Below are 16,670 nucleotides of genomic sequence, written 5' to 3'. Positions count from 1 at the left end.
CAAAAAAAATTTTTTAAAAAGAGAAACTTAATAAACTTAGGGGTCAGTAGGCCCTTGATAGGGGAGAAACAAGCCTTTAAAGTGAGCGAAACCCAGGATTGAGGGTACGAGGTCTGTGCTGAATCTCCTGGATTCAGGATTGTGTCCCCTGAGGGCCCAGCCAGAAGGCTGATACAGACTTGGGTACCTGGAAAGCTGACATGGGAAACAGGTAGCAGGTGAGACAAAGTGGGTCCCTGATGCCAGGAGGAGAAGTGAGTGCTGGGCCTTCTGGCCTTGGGCCCATCCTAGGAAGTGCTGGATGCTCACACAGGAGCCCTGCCTGGCTGGGGTTTCTGGGAGCCAGAGGAGGGAAGTTAGGTCGGGAGGGAGCAGAGTGAGAAGTGCAGGTACTAGCAGCCTAGATACTTGGAGGGAGCCAGCAGTCTCGGCTTTTAGCCAGGAAGGGACTTAGGAAATGGGTCGTTCCCTGGTGGGTTGTGGTTTGGAGAAGTCTAGAGGCTCTGGGGATGGTCGCTGACCTCCCTGGGGGATGGGAGGATGATCTCTTCACAGAAATTCATCAGCAGCCCTGAGGTCAGAGATCCCCATCCCATGTCCTGACGGGTGCCTCCTGCAGCCCCTCCACAGCCACTTGCCAGGTCCTGACCCTGCAAGCCCATGTGTAAACGCACACACATACGTTCCTGCTTTCCTCAGGCAGCACCTTGCAGGGTTCTGAGCTCTTTATTCCCACTCCTCCATTTTGCTCCCTTTCCTGCCATAATTTCTCTGCCCATGAAGCCTGCTCTTCTTCAGGAGATACGAGAAACATGAGCTAATAGGGATATGCTGGGCCCAGGCTGCAGGATCAGCCACCTTGCAGTCCTGCCCTGGGGAGTGGGGCTGACAGAGGGTCTCACTGGGAGGTGGAAGCGCCTCCTCAGTGGTGCTGTCAGTGGACATGTGGAGGGTGATGGTTCAGAGGTCCTCTCTGTCCTTCCTTCTCCTGGCCTCCTGGAGGGCAAAGAACGAGTCTAACCCCTCACTAGGATCCCTGTTTCTCCAGAGGGTGTGGCATGTTTGTGGAAGGAATAAATGAAGGAATGGCCGAGAGTCCTGCAGTAGGATGCCACGGGCGGGGGCACAGGTGGGTTCCAGTAGGAAAACAGCCAGCTGTGTCCTGGTATCCGGGTCTGCATGGCTTGTCAGAGCTGATAGTTCTTTCAGGCCTAATCTGGACAGACCCAGGAGGAAGGAGGTCTCAGGGCCTCCTTCCTTTGATCAGCTCTCATGCGCATGCTTTCCTTTCCCCGGTTCCTCTTGACTAGTGTCCTTGTGTTGTGGGCAGCCTCCTGAGTGAAGGTGAGGAATCTCCCTCCCCCGAGCTCATCCACATCTACCAGGAATTTGACTTCTGGGTGTTCTCCTTCCAGGCACCCAGCCACATGGTGACAGCCACCTTCCCCTACATCACCATGCTGTCCATCTGGGTGGCTGCCCGCCATGTCCATTCTGCCTTGGACACCTCCATCAAGGTGAGGCACAGGCCTGGAGTGTGTGTGTTGGGGACAGCCAGGTCCCTTGGGTGGAGCTGAGGAGGACTGCCTGGAGTGGGAGGAAGAGGTGGTTTGGGGAGAGAAGCACTCCGGGGCCCTCATGGAACAGGTACCTGTGGAGCCAGGAAGATGGGCAGAGGTTGTTGGCATCTCTTTCAGATGCCCAAGACCTTGTGGGAGCCAGAGCATCTCCCAAGAGCATAGAGAGCTCGTTCATGAACCTGGTCTGGTTGGTTTGGCTCTGGCTTTGACCAAAGACATCCTTAGTGCTAATCCCACACTCCTGGCTCAGATGGAAGGACAGTCCACTTTTCTCTCCCACTGCTAGAGGCCTGCAAAGCAAGGACCTGAGGCTCCCCGTGGCTGGGCAGGCCCCAGGTAATCACGTGTTGCCCTTGGCCCTGCCTCTGCTATGCACCTGCTCCCTGAGCCCAGGGCTGGGGCAGCAATGGCAGGCCCTTCTCCTTTACTTCCTAACCTGGTCACTGGCCATGCTGGCAGCACAACCTTCATGGAGGAAGGAGAGCCAGCCACCAGGTTGTCTGACAGAGGTCTCTGTGTCTACAGAGATTTTTTTAAAACTTGCCCTTTTACGCATCCCTCCTCTCTAAATGTTTTGTAAACCTGGAAACCAGGGAAATGACCCATTTGGGCTTGGAAGTGATTGTTGATTCATTCATTTAACTTGTTTATTTTCTGTGTGCCAGGTGCTACAATGGGCACAATGTGAATGAAACTTTGGTGCATGAAACAGGCATTTACAGTGAGGTGGTGAAGACAGGTAATCAATGTCAGACAAAAATGGGACATGTGCTAGAGGAGAGGGTGAGAAAATCAGGGAACCGACTTGAACAGAATGCTCAGGGACAACCTCTCGGGGAGATCACCTCAAGGCACAGTCCTAGAGGAGACTTTGGAGAGAGGAGGTAAGAACATTCTAGGCAGAGCTTTGGTCTAAATGCAGCAGGAAGTCACTGCAGTGTTCCAACCAGGAAAATAACACAGTTGGAGCCATGTGTGTGCAAGGTGGGCTGTCCCATTCCCAGGCAGGAAGGGGCTGGACCACAGAACTGGGGCAAGGTAGAGGTGCTTAGGAGGCTGTCATGAATCCCTGAGTGAGTGGCAGTGGCTTGGGCAGGCCAAGTGGCTGTAGAGATGCAGACAAGGACGGACATTTACAGGCACTTTTGGAACAGAACTCACGGACTTCGGGTGGATTGGCCGTTGTGGGGAGAGGCAGTGAGGGCGTCACAGCGGGCTCCGCTTCCCTGTGGCCTGGGCACGTGGGCAAGCATGTAGTGACGCTTTTCACTGGTGTGTGGGGAACTGAGGGAGGCCCTGGTTTGGGGGAGAAGCCAGGTTCTTGGGCTATGTCAGTGGAGCTGCCTGAGAGACATCCAAGTTGGGGGTGTGGAGTGGGCAATGGTATGTGTGGTCTGGAGTTCAGAAAGGGCTGGGCTGGTGGATATGTTTGGGGACATCAGCCTGCTGGCAGTATTTGACCAGGGAGGCTGCCCTGTGCCCCCTGCCTCTGTGGGGCCAGGTAGGCCATGGACAGCCTGGGGCAGCAAGGGCTGGGCAGAGGGTGTGGTCAGTGTGGCTGGGGTCAGGGAACAGGACAGGAGAGTCTGTGGGAGTGGGAGCTTGGAACACTTGGAGGATCCTTGCAACTTTGTTCACCAGAGCAGGCTGGGGAAAGGGACAGCGTGGTGGGGATGGAAATGGAAGCCCAGACGGCTCCTGCATTCTTCGGTCAAGGCTGAGGAGTGAATCCACGAGGCCCTGGGTCACCAGCTGTGGCCTTGGTGGTCAAGGACAGGATTGAAGCATTGGGAGTGAGCAGACCTGGAAAGCGGAGGGCTGTCATGCGGGGAGGGCAGGGCACAGGGAGGATAGAGGGAGTTTCCTTGATGAGCTGGAGGGTGGTGGCAGGAATGGGTGCTGGGCAGGATGTGCTTGGCCGGCTGCGGTTGGACTGGAGGTGGGGGGAGCTGGCTGGTGGTGATGGCAGGAAGGAAGATACCAGTGCCCAAGGCCTGCTTAGCATGCCACCTCTGGGGTGCCCTCCCCATTTCACTCCAGGAAGGCGCCTCCCGTCCCGTCTGTGCCATCCTCAACCTTAAGGGCCCATCTGGAGAGACAAGTCCCGAAGGAGACTTCTTGGGTTCCAGGACTTAGAACAGGGCATGTATCCTGTGGTGTGGTGGTGAGCGACTCAGCCACCAGAGCGTTTTCCTGGCTTCAGGGTTTTCCTTTGTTTGTTCGTTTTTTGTTTTCGTTGTTTTTTGAGACGGAGTCTTGCTCTGTCACCAGGCTGGAGTGCAGTGGCGCGATCTTGGCTCACTGGAACCTCCACCTCCCAGGTTCAAGTGATTCTCCTGCCTCAGCCTCTTGAGTAGCTGGGACTACAGGAATGTGCCACCACGCCCAGCTAATTTTTTTGTATTTGTTTTAGTGGAGACCGGGTTTCACCATGTTCGCCAGGATGGTCTCGATCTCTTGACCTTGTGATCCACCCGCCTCAGCCTCCCAAAGTGCTGGGATTACAGGAGTGAGCCACCGCGCCCAGCCCAGGTGTTCATTTTTAGACACCCTTTTCCAGATTTCCCAGCCCCTGACAGCTTCACAAGTTGCCTGGTTTTGACGTTACCTCTTTGATGAAAGCCCTTCCTGCTATCTCACCCTCCCGTGGTAGCCCATCAGCTCTGCTCTGGACTCAACTCTCCTGCAGTGGGGGTTGGGACACGGAAGCCAGGGATTCAGGGGAGAGCAAGGGGCTTCTCCCGGAGACATCTGTGAGGCGTGCTCATGTGGGCGTGGTCACCAGCAGAGGGAGAGAGGCCAGGCTGCCCACTGAGGAGGCATGGCCCAGAGTCCTGGGCTTGTTTTGTCGGTAGAGTTGGGGGCTTTCCTCTGTCCCTGTATGTCGCCTGACCTTGCGTCTTGGGGAACAAAGCCAGGGGAGAGATGAGGAAGGGGCTAGCTCTTTGTGCTGGCCGCAGCCTGCTAGTGGACAGAGGCGGCTGGGTGCCTCTCTCAGCCCAGGAGACAGCAAGGAGAAAGTATAAGGCTCCCTCCCATCCCTGCTGCCATCTCCACCGCCCTGGGGGCAGAGAGGAGATTACCAATAAGACCCAGTGCTTCTGACTATCCCAGCTCCCACAGCTAGCTGCCTTTAACTGTGTGTGTGTGCCCGTGCGTACACTCTTCCTCTTCTCTCTGGATCTAGGACTGCTGTGAAGGTTCTTCGAATGGAATGACAGCAGCCATCAGCTTTCTGTTTCAGGAGGGGTGAGAGAGGACAGGAACCCTGCTGCCAGGAGTTGTTGGGGGAGGACTTGGCAGGCTCACCTGCCTTCTCAGAGGCTGGCTGAGGGGCAGGGTGAAGGGATCTTAGCTTTGGGTTTGGGAGGTGGAGCGCAGCTGCTATCCTGGTAGTTGTAAATGTGCCTGAGCCTGGGACAGGATTGGTCTCATGGGACAGAGGGACCCGGGGGTCACTGCGAGAGGCCCAAGGAGAAGCACTTGTCAGGACTCGGGATTCTGGAAGGGATGGCTGACCGCAGCTTTTGTGGCTTGATTGGCAGCCTCTGGCTCTCTGGCCGCCTTCCCCAGCTTGGCAGGCTGGCAAACTGCTATAGGGACGGGAACTGTGCTTTTCTCCATAGAAACTGCCAAGGGCCCCGAAGCTGAACACTCAGTCCCCAGGAACCCGTGGGTACTGTGTGACCATCACTCCATATGGAAGATGCCTCAGCTTTGTCAGGCTGCTCCACTGGAGTCCGAGGAGGTGTCCTCTAGGACAGGAGGAAACCCCTCCTTGAGTCCCAGGAAAGGGTGTCTTCCGGCAGCTGCAGCACGGACAGAGCTTGCTTGAAATTGCAAACCTGCAGAGGAGAGTTGGGGCTCAGATGGGAGCCCAGAGCAATGGACAGAGACCCTCAAATTCACCACAGGCTTTTTTATTAAGACAGAGTCACACTCTGTCACCCAGGCTGGAATGCAGTGGTGTGATCTGGGCTCCCTGCAACCTCCGCCTCCTGGGTTCAATGGATTCTAATGCCTCAGCCTCCTGAGTAGCTGGGAATACAGGTGTGTGCAACCACACCCGGCTAATTTTAGTATTTTTAGTAGAGGCGAGGTTCCACTATGTTGGCCAGGATAGTCTCGAACTCCTAGCCTCAAGTAATCCGCTCACCTCGGCCTTCCAAAGTGCTGGGATTACAGGCATAAGCCACTGCACCCGGCCCCACCACAGTCTAAATGAGTGTCCAGGGAAGGCTTCGGACACGTGGAGCAGACCAGGACTTATGGATGGGCCTGGGAATCCCATGTGTGGGATCGTGTGTGTAGGTCGCTAGCACAGTTTGCTCATTATCTGTGTGTAGCGCTTGGTGGGGAAGGCCATTGAGAGTGTTAGACTGGCCCAGCCAAGCCCCCCTGCCTAACTTCCCTGCCAGCCCCGGCCAGAAGCTTTTTCATAAGTGCCCTTCCCATGGTCTTGGATTTCAGGGAGATTTCAGAGGAGGGTCTTTGTAAAACAGTTTGAGCCTCCTCTTCCAAGTTGAGGGTGATACAGCGCCTTGTCCATGTGGTGACTGATTGGCTGGGGCATGCAGGCAGGCCCTGGAGGTCAGACACCAGCCCATCCTCCATTGAACTGGAGAAAAGTGTGTGGAGATTTGTTGCTGAGTGGTGTAGTGAGCCAGTGAGGGGAACCTTGGTGCCCAAGTTCTGGGATAGCTGGATTGACTGGGGCTTTCTTATAAAACGTTTAAAGGCCAGGTGTGGTGTCTCATGCCTGTTACCCCAACGCTTTGGGAGGCTGAGGCAGGAGGATCACTTGAGCCCAGGAGTTCGAGACCAGCCTGGGCAACATAAGTGAGACCCCCGCCTCTAAAAAAACAAACAAAAAAAATTAGCTGGACACCTGTAGTCCCAGATACTCAGGAGACTGAGGTGGGAGGATCGTTTGAGCCTGGGAGGTCAAGGCAGCAGGGAGCTATGATCATGCCACTGCACTCTAGCCTGAGTGACAGAGTGAGACCCTGTCTCAAAAATAAAATAAATGAAGGGGTATGGTGGCTCACACCTGTAATCCCAGCTCTTTGGAAGGCCGAGGTAGGTGGATCACTCTACCTCAGGAGTTTGACACCAGCCTGGGAAACATGGTGAAACCCCGTCTCTACAGAAAAAAATACAAAAAAAGTTAGCTGGGTGTGGGGACATCCACCTGGGGTCCCAGCTACTTGGGAGGCTGAGGCAGGAGAATTTCTTGCCCAGCAGGCAGAGGTTGCAGTGAGCCGAGATCATGCCATTGCACTTCAGCCTGGGGAAAAGGAGTAAAACCCTGTCTCAAAAAAATAAAATAAAATAAAAATGAAACATTTTTTAAAAATGAAGGAAGGAAGGAAGCGAAAGTAAGGCAGTAAAGAAGTCAGGCAGGGCCCCCAGACTGTGGTTCTCAGATGCTCTGGCTGTGCCGAGTGCCCTGTGGCTGTCAGCCTGTTGGGGGGGCAGGGGGGGGCACTGCACTCAGACCCTTCCTTGCTTCACCTGGAGTAGTTCTGCCTGTGGGTTTTACAAACCAGGTGCCTTGAGCATTTGTTTAGAAGGGGACTTCAGGGGCTCCACTGGTTTGCAAACCTCTGTCCTGAGAGAGGGGCAACACGGCGCAAAGGCCACCTGTGGTCCCGCCAGCTGCGTGTGTGTTCCCGATCCTGAGGATGCTGCGATACCTGCAGTGTGAGGGGGGCTGGAGGAACCAGGACTCAGTCCTTGGGCAGGTTGGGCAGGGGCTCCCCGGAGAGGCCGTTGTTTTGAGGGGAGCGTGACTGATTGAAGGGGGACCTGGAGGGACCCTGGGGAGCTGCAGATTGGAGATGTCCTGGGGTGGTGGTGACTGGACTCCTGAGTGGCAGATGATGGTGTGGCAGTACCAAGGGGCAGCCAGCTGGGAAGTAAGGCCTGTGGGCCCTAGCAGAGTGCCTGTGGAAGTGGGCAGCCTGTTGAGCTGTGGGCTGGAGGACACTCGAGGCAGCCTGGTCACAGCCTGTACTCTGCCCAGTGGGTGCAGAACACCGTATGTGTGTCTCCTCTTAGCCTGCCTCAGGGACCCTAAGCGAGATCTTGGTTGGTCTGAGTCCACGCCAGGGCCAAAACACCAGTGGGCCATGGCAGGGGACAGGCAGGTGAGGGAGCCTAACAGGAATGTGAAATCTTTGGTCATTTCCCTCTTCCTGCCTGTCACCTTTGCCGAGCTAATGTGGGAGCTTCCAGACTTTAATCTTAACAAGGGAGGCCATCTTGGCATCTCAGCTCAGTCAGTCATTCGGTTAGTGTTTACTGAAGTCTCTTGTGTGTGTCATTGTTCTGTGCATGGAGGGACCAGCAAGGACGCATCACAGAGTCCTCATCCAAGCCAGCATCCCCATCGTTTTACTGGGGGAGACTGAGGCCTAAGGAAGGAAAGTGCCCCAAGGTCAAGGGATGGAGCAGTGGCTGAGGCCGGACTGGATCCCCTAGGCTGAGGATCCTTCTGATGGCTACCTGCCTTTATTTTATTTTATTTTTTATTTTTTTGAGTTGGAGTCTCGCTCTGTCACCAGGGTGGAGTTCAGTGGCGCGATCTCGGCTCACTGCAACCTCTGCCTCCTGGGTTCAAGTGATTCTTCTGCCTCAGCTTCCTGAGTAGCTGGGACTACAGGCATGCACCACCACACCCGGCTAATTTTTATATTTTTAGTAGAGACAGGGTTTCACTGTATTGGCCAGGCTGGTCTGGAACTTGTAACCTTGTGATCCACCCGCCTCAGCCTCCCAAAGTGCTTGGATTACAGGCTTGAGCCACTGCGCCTGGCCGGCTACCTGCCTTATGCCGCTCTGTCATGTACATAAGTGGGGCTGGATCCAAGAGGCTGAAGATTTGTCACCAATTTGGGATATGCTCAGGATGGTGCGCCGGGTGGGCCTGGAATGGCCGTACTGTGGCCCAACACCCCCTTGATCTTCTTTCTCCAACCCTGATAGTCAGCGTTGGGGGCTGAGGCTTCAGGTCTAGGAGACTGCTGGGCCGGAGGCAGAGCACAGGGAGAGCCTGTGCGCCCACCTGCCCAGCAGGCACTCCTTAGGGAGGCCTTGGCACCTACTGGGGCACAGGAAGCAGCTGCTGCAGGTACCTTATGTGCCTCATGTCCACACCCTCAATGAAACAGAGATGGCTGCATTCCCAGGCTTCCCTCTGTGGATCTCAAGGGCTGACCACCTGCTGGGGCTGCCCCTGCTATGTGGCCTGCTCTGCACAGGGAAGAGATCACTTTCGGCAGCATCGGGACCTGGAGCTGAGTGACCATCCTCCAGCACTCTTTCCTCCCCATCTCCTCCAGCCATGGAGCCTCTCCATGACTGGGTGTGGGGAGGAGAGGGATGGATTCCCTGGGAAAGGCAGAACAGCCCTTGCAGGGTGGGGGCATTTGGGCTACACCTATAAGGAGGGCAGTGTCCCAGGTGGAAGGCTGTAGGGACCAGCCCCACAGAGTCGGTGGCTTTTTCTTCCTGTGTGCGGAGACGAGAGATTGTAGAAATAAATACACAAGACAAAGAGATGAAAGACAGCTGGGCCCGGGGGACCACTACCCCCAAGACACAGAGACTGGTAGTGGCCCCGAATGGCTGTCTGCGCTGTTATTTATTGGATACAAAGCAAAAGGGGCAGGGTAAAGAATGTGAGCCATCTCCAATGATAGGTAAGGTCACGTGGCTCACGTGTCCACTGGACAGGGGGCCCTTCCCTGCCTGGCAGCCAAGTCAGAGAGAGAGAGGGAGGGAGAGAGAGACAGCTTACGCCATTATTTCTGCATATCAGAGACTTTTAGTACTTTCACTGATTTTGCTACTGTTATCTAAAAGGCAGAGCCAGGTGTATAGGATGGAACATGAAAGCGGACTAGGAGCGTGACCACTGAAGCACAGCATCACAGGGAGACGGTTAGGCCTCCAGATAACTGTGGGCGGGCCTCACTGATGTCAGGCCCTCCACAAGAGGTGGAGGAGTAGAGTCTCCTCTAAACTCCCCCGGGGAAAGAGAGACTCCCTTTCCCAGTCTGCTAAGTAGCAGGTGTTTTTCCTTGACAGTGACGCTACCTCTGGACCACGGTACGCTTGGCAACAGGTGTCTTCCCAGACGCTGGCGTTACCACTAGACCAAGGAGCCCTCTGGTGGCCCTGTCCGGGCATAACAGAAGGCTCGCACTCTTGTCTTCTGGTCACTTCTCACTATGTCTCTTCTGCTCCTATCTCTGTATGGCCTGGTTTTACCTAGGTTATGATTATAGAGTGAGGATTATTATAATATTGGAATAAGGAGTAATTGCTACAAACTAATGATTAATGATATTCATATATAATCATGTCTATGATCTAGATCTAGTATAACTCTTGTTGTTTTATATATTTTATTATACTGGAACAGCTCGTGCCTTCGGTCTCTTGCCTCGGCACCTGGATGGCTTGCCGCCCACAGAAGGCAGATCAGGCAAAGGTGCTGGCTTGGTGGCCATCATGGCGTGTGTATCCAGTGAGGCTGGAGTGCAGGGAAGGAGCAGAACTTGGGCCTGAGAGGTGAGGCTGGGTCCTGCAGACACTAGAGAGAAACTGAGGGCGTCTGAGCAGATGAGCCACAGTATCCAGGCTGTGCTTTAGAGCAAGACCCTTGAATACCTGGGAGATGGGGATGAAGAGCCAGAGCCCATAGCCAAATTCTGTACAAGGATAACAGGAGTTAGCTGAGAGTAACAGTGACTTTTTCTTCCCAGAGACCCCCAAGCCAGAAGGCAATCCTTCCACCACAACATGGCTTGGTTTTCCCAGCTCTCCTTAGGGAACTACCTTTGGGTGTGAAGGTGTGGGGGGACCCACAAGAGGTCAGGCCTCTCCCCTTCATCGGCCTGGGCACTGGAACCTGCTCCTTAGCCTCTCTGGCTTCCCCTCTCCTACCTCTCCTCCCCCAGGAATGAAGGCACAATGTCAGCTTAAGGATTGGGGCTACTGGCTTTCTGATACCCGTGGGTCAGTCAGCATTGTCCAGGGTGGAGAGATGGTCAGGGCCGGGGGTCCTGGGATGGAAAGTCTGGCAGCGGACTTTGGCTTGGGCACATGGTCTCCCTATCATGGGGTGGTCCAGGGGTGCCAAGCTTCATGGCCCGGTTAGACCAGCGGGTGCTGGAACAGCTTTTGCTCTCAGATTTACACATAGGACAGCAGTGCCAGGCTCCTGGGTGCTTTGCCCACCTGCCCTAGAGTGTCATCCTGGGTCCTCAGACTAGTGCATTCTGGAGTCAGGGGCCCTGCTGTTAGGGAGCTCTATGGGTGCCGCCCTCAGCAGGGCTTTGGAATGTGGAAGAGACTGAGAGGCAGAACCAGCCCTTGGGACAGAATAGGGACAGTTCCTGGGGCCACCCAGGGGACAAGGGAGTCAAGGGCCCTGGAGGGCTCATTCTAAATTCTACTACTCTCTGACTAGGAGCAGAAGCTGTGTGTCTACCCACGGCTGGAAATCTACCAGCAAGACCAGATCCATTTCATGTGCCGCTGGCACGGCTGGGAGACATCCAGGTGCCTGAGGTGGATGAGACAGAGCAGACATGATGGGGGCTTGTGGAGGCCAGGGAGGCCCAGGTGGATGGCACAGGTACAGAAGGCAGGGTGTGAGGGTGGGGCCCTCCTGGAGCTCCTGTCTTCTGGACTCTGGGGGCTTGGGTGAGGAGGCTCTTCCCTCTCTGAGTTGGCACTGTGGGTGCCAGGCTATGCTTGGCAGAGGGAGGAAGGAGACCTGCCTACCCAAGGACCCATGTGTGGAGTTGCCTGTTCCCAGACACATGGATCTGCATAGATGTGGATTCACACACATTATTACCTCCTGGCAACACAGCTACAAGGACGCTTCCTGGACTCCCTTTAGAGGCAGCAGGAGGACTCTTGGAAACAAAGATCACAGACAGATAGATGCTCATGGGAGGGGGCCGAGGCTGCTCAGGAAAGGGATCCCTTCGGTGAGGCTCAGCAGGAAGTCAGATTGGCACTGGATGTGGAAGGGAAGGATGGGAGCAGAGTGTTCCCCTGTCACTCAATACGGGGCCCTCCCCAGAGCCAGCTGCTTTCTCCCTGCCAGGGAACAACCAGGGAGCTTACAGAGGAGAACCAGGAGACCATCCCCTGTGCCTTCCACCAGGGCCACTCCCCACTCTTGCTGGCAGTGCAGTGCCCCAGGTCCAGGCTGGAAGGCTGCTTGCCTGACCCCTCTCTGCCAGGATCTCTGAACCCAGGCTGTCCCAGGTACCAAAGGGTCTGCTAGTTCCATCCCAGAGGGTCCCAGGGAGCCTTATTCTTGGCCAACCTGGTGGAGTCCGTGACTTCTAGGCATGATGCAGGGCTGTGGGGAGAGGAGCTCTCCCTCCTCCCCCCCTTTAGCAGATGCTGCCCATCTAGTCTTCAACAGCCAAGGTCACCCTAGGGAGAGATGTGTCAGCCAGGCTGGGCAGGAGCGTACTGGGAGCAGCCTCTACTCCCTAGGGGCCTGTGTCCAACACAGTTGACTGCATCTGCCTCTTAATGACCTCTATGGGGTACAGCTCCCGTCTGCCTGGCAGTGCCCAGAAGACACTCTTCAGTGCCCCTGCAGTGTGCACAGGACGTGGCATGAGGTCAGCAGGTTCAGGCAGCCTCCAGGGCAGGAAGACCGAGCACCTTCCCTTTCCTGTGACCTCCCTGTGCTGCCTGCCTCCCCCTCCTTGGCCCAGCCACCCAGCTTCCTTCCATCCCAAACACTGCCTGCCAGGGGCAGGGAAGGACCACTTGGCACCCACCACAGCTGGCTGCAGCCGCAGCTCCACACTCACCAACTCCTCAGCCTGTTTTCCTCCCCTCCAGTTCACCCACCCATGCCCTGATGTGGGTGCCAAGGGGTCTGCCCACCTCTGATAGGGCCCGTCCCGACACTCCAGGAGGACTTTGGGTGTTTGCCCACCAGGTGCATGCCCCTGACACAGCAGGTGGTGGTGGGTGCATGGAGGGTGCCTGACTGCCCAAGGCTTGGCCTGTCCCTGCCTGCCTCCCTGTGTGGCCCCAGCTTGGGCTGGAGGTAAAAGGGGGTGATTAGCTGCCTTGTGCCTGCTATGACATGAATGTATGATTGAGCTCCAGAAAGGAGGTGAAAATTTGATCTTCTTGCCCTGGCTGCGGGCAGAGGGGGAGAGAGGGAGGGATTGGGCTGAAAGTGGTAGCTTTTCATTCCCTGCCCCAGTGGCCATAGAGATTGAGGTGCGGCCCTGCCTTGCCTGGTATCTTCTCCCCAGGGACGCAGGCACAGGACTTTGTCTACTTTTGTGTTGATCCTAGTGGACTATAGCAATGCCACTTCCCTGTCTTGGACTCCATCCCACCTCCCTTTTTTTTTTTCTTTTTAGGCAAGGTCTGGCTCTTTTGCCCAGGCTAGAGTGGTGCAGTGGTGAGATCTCCGCTCACTGCAACCTTCACCTCCCAAGCTTAAGCCATCCTCCCACCTCAGCCTCCTGAGTAGCTGGGACTACAGGTGTGCACCACCACGCTTGGCTAATTTTTCTATTTTCCATGTTACCCAGGATGGTCTTGAACTCATTAGTTCAGGCAATCCTCCCCCCTTAGCCTCCCAGAGTGCTGAGATTACAGGCATGAGCTGCCATGCCTGGCTATGCTTCCTTTGCTCGAAGTGTACATATGTCCCCAAGGGCTGTCCTCATCTCAGCAGGCTGAGTCCTGGCCTGAAGGAGGCATCTCTAGGCTGTTTCCTCTGAACACTGCTAGCCTAGGAGCTGGCTGGTAGGAAGTGGCATGCTGGGAAGCAAGCATATTCCTGTACCCGGGGTCCCAGGAGAGCCACTGGGTGGGTGGGCAGACAGAACATCCAGTTTAATATGGCCATGGAGAAACGAGCCCTCTCCTCTGCCCTTTTCAGGCCTGCAGCACCTGGGGCACTGATGATCATTTAAGGAGCAGTGAGAACCTAGGATTCTGCTCCCTGCAGAGGTAACTACCCAAACTCAAAGCTCCCCCAGCTCCCCTCCACCTCACTCACAGGCTTCTGCCCTGAGGGCCACACCTGGAGCGTCAGCAAGAGGAGGGCCCCGGGCCAGCAGCCTGGGCTTCCAGGACTCACCTTGCCTCTGCCAGTAGCATCCAGAGGGCATATTCTGGAGGCTGAGTGGGTGGAGGTGGTAGGGAAAGACCCCAAATTCCTCCACCCCCAAATTCCCCCACCCCCAACCTAGGCCCAGCTGAGGCTGAAGGAAAGCCCCGGGCCGAGTCCAGGTGACAGGCAGACCCCAGCCGCGCCTGGCTTGGGCTCCATTGACATGGAGACATTTTCTTTTCTTTTTTTTTTGAGACCAAGTCACGCTCTGTCACCCAGGTTGGAGCGCAGTGGCATGATCTTGTCTCACTGCAAGCTTGGCCTCTCAGTTTCAAGTGATTCTCCTGCCTCAGCCTCCAGAGTAGCTGGGACTACAGGCGTGTGCCACCATGCCCTGTAGAGCCACCACACCTGGCTAATTTTTTGTATTTCTAGTAGAGATGGGGTTTCACCATGTTAGCCAGGATGGTCTCAATCTCCTGACCTCATGATCTGCCCGCCTCGGCCTCCCAAAGTGCTGGGATTACAGGCATGAGCCACTGCACCCAGCTATGGAGACACTTTCTGTAACATTCCACAGCTGCCCCTCTCCCCCTCACACAGGAAGGGGACCATAGCCACTGTCTCCCGATCTGGATTCCTGCACACAGCGGGTCTGAGCCCTGGGTTCCCCATTGCCACCCCCACTGCATTCAGTGCCTCTGATCTAGGGAGATGGACCCAGGGGTTGCTCCTGAACAAGGCAGATGAAGGAGCTGCTTGCCTGGAGGACGCATTGAGGATGGAAGGAGCAGGTTAGAAGGGGTTTGGGCCATCAGCCCAGCTCAGCACTGGTTTGGGGCTCCCCAGCCACCAGCAGAGCGGTCCTCTTTGCTGTCTTGTGGCTCAGGAAGCACCAGTCGATGGGGGGGCGTGGATAAGGGTTTCTCAGGGTCGACCCAAACACAGGGGTAGAAAGCCCTGACCGGGTTCATCCCAGCCCCCACCTCCGTGCAGCGGGTTCAGTGTTTCTGGGGACTTCTCCATCCTGCTCGTGCTTCAGTCCCTCCTCAAGCGGGGACTTGGTTTGGGCCAGGGCAGGGGCACTCTGCGTGGGGAGGGTGGAGAGGGGCCTCCTGCTCCACTCTGAAGTCCTCATGCCCTGTGGGTGATGTTCTGTAGCTGGCCCAGGACTCAACTCTCTCCAAGCTTGAAATGGAGGTGGTGGAACATAGGGGTGTCTGTCTGTTCTCCCTCAGCTCCTCAAGGCAGGCCTGAGTGGCCCTTAATAGGAGTGGGGGAAGAGCAGCAGGCTTTGTGGAGGTGCAGGGAACTGAGCTAGTTCAGCATGGGGGGAGGAGTGCACAGCCACTCGCTCCCTCCCCATCTTTTTATCTTTTTTTTTTTTTTTTTTGAGACAGAGTGTCACTCTGTCACCAAGGATGGAGTGCAGTGCACGATCTCGGCTCACTGCAACCTCTGCCTCCTGGGTTCAAGCGATTCTCATGCCTCAGCCTCCCAAGTATCTGGGATTACAGGTGCATGCCACCATGCTCGGCTCATTTTTTTGTATTTTTAGTAGAGACAGGGGTTCACCGTGCTGGCCTGGCTGGTCTCAAACTCCTGACCCCGAATAATCCACCCGTCTTGGCCTCCCAAAGTGCTGGGATTACAGGCATGAATCACCGTGCCTGGGCTTCCCTCTGCCTTTTTCCCACTGCCCCATCAGGGCAGAAGGTAGCTGCAGTGAACGCCCTGGGACTGGGCGGCTGCATTCTTGATAACTGTGCTGTGTGTGTGGCGCTGCCTCTTCCTGGAGGAGAAGGCGGAGTGGACCTGGCTAACCTGGGCTCCCTTTTCCCGGCCACAGGAGCTGACATGATGAGTGACACCAGTTCTAGAAGCTTGGAGGTGAGCCCTGGCAGCTGGGAGACTTCATTTGCCACCGTGTCACCTGGGGAGAGAGGCCGCAGCTGGGAGGATGGTGACACCTGCAGTGAGTGCGGCTACAGCGAGTCAGGTGCCAGCGGCTCCTCTTTTGAGGAGCTGGACCTGGAGGGTGAGGGGCTCTTGGAATAACCACGGCTGCACCCTGAGACTGAGCTCCTGGGGGATACCAAGTGGCCCTGAGAGCCCAGTACCCTCAGAAGAGCAAGGAGTAACCCATGATCAGCCCCCTCCTGCGGGACAGTGCTGCGGAACCCAGTAGACTCTCCAGCCATCTTCCTCCTTCCCCTGGGGGTGAAGGGTTCCCAGGGGACCTGACTTCTCCTGCTCTAGGCCTCTTGTGAAGCCTTCTCCTCACTGCCCTTTAGGCTCCCAGGGCCAAAGCAGCCAAAGACTATTTTCTGCACCAGCCCTGTGGGCCGCCACCCCTGTTGTATCTCTTTTTCAGACCATCACTGGAGCTTCCAGGACCCAGAATAAAACCAGTGACTGACTTGTTTCACCTGGATTTGGGCTGTGTATTTGTTTGACAGTTTCACCTTTGTGGGGACCCTTGTATAGACAGGCCAGGAGTAGGAAGGAACCTCCCCTCCCCAGGACAAGGAATGGAGGGACCATGCCAGGTACCCTGGGGTGGGGGAGGAGGGGCGGTGGAGATCCTCCACGTCCTGTTGTGTGACCCCCAGCGGCCAGCCACCCTCCACTGCAGCACTTTTTCACAGAGGTGGTTATATCTCTGGGATATGTTCCTTAAAGTGGGATTGCCAGGTCTAAAGGTGTGTGTGTGGCCATGAACAGGGTTAAGAACTCTTGCCAAGCTCCCCTCAGTGGAAGTGGTTCTCATGTATCCTCCCAGCACTGAGACATGAGAGCTGGAATGCTCTCGTTCCTAGCTTTATATTATGGAAATTTTAAATTTTCATACATACAGAAAAGTTGAAAAACAGCACCATGAGCACCCATATGCCTGCACCTTGATTTAATGATTATTAGTTTTCATGAGCCATCTTCTTTCTCTCCCTCCCTTTCTATTATTTGAGTCA

General features: G+C 55.7%; 1 protein-coding gene and 1 pseudogene across 1 annotated transcript in view; one reads left to right on the top strand and one right to left on the bottom strand.

Moving 5' to 3' along the window:
* The window catches only part of LOC129459809 (zinc finger protein 850-like), a 283,509-nt gene that overhangs the window by 227,209 nt on the left and 39,630 nt on the right, over nucleotides 1-16,670 (bottom strand).
* Nucleotides 1,086-16,120, top strand: LOC134732084 (testis-expressed protein 264-like; annotated as a pseudogene).

Source organism: Symphalangus syndactylus, chromosome 13 (assembly GCF_028878055.3).
Source record: "Symphalangus syndactylus isolate Jambi chromosome 13, NHGRI_mSymSyn1-v2.1_pri, whole genome shotgun sequence".
Classification (NCBI taxonomy): Eukaryota; Metazoa; Chordata; class Mammalia; order Primates; family Hylobatidae; genus Symphalangus; species Symphalangus syndactylus.
Note: the sequence above shows the minus strand (reverse complement) of the source record. Positions and strands in the feature narration are given on the sequence as shown.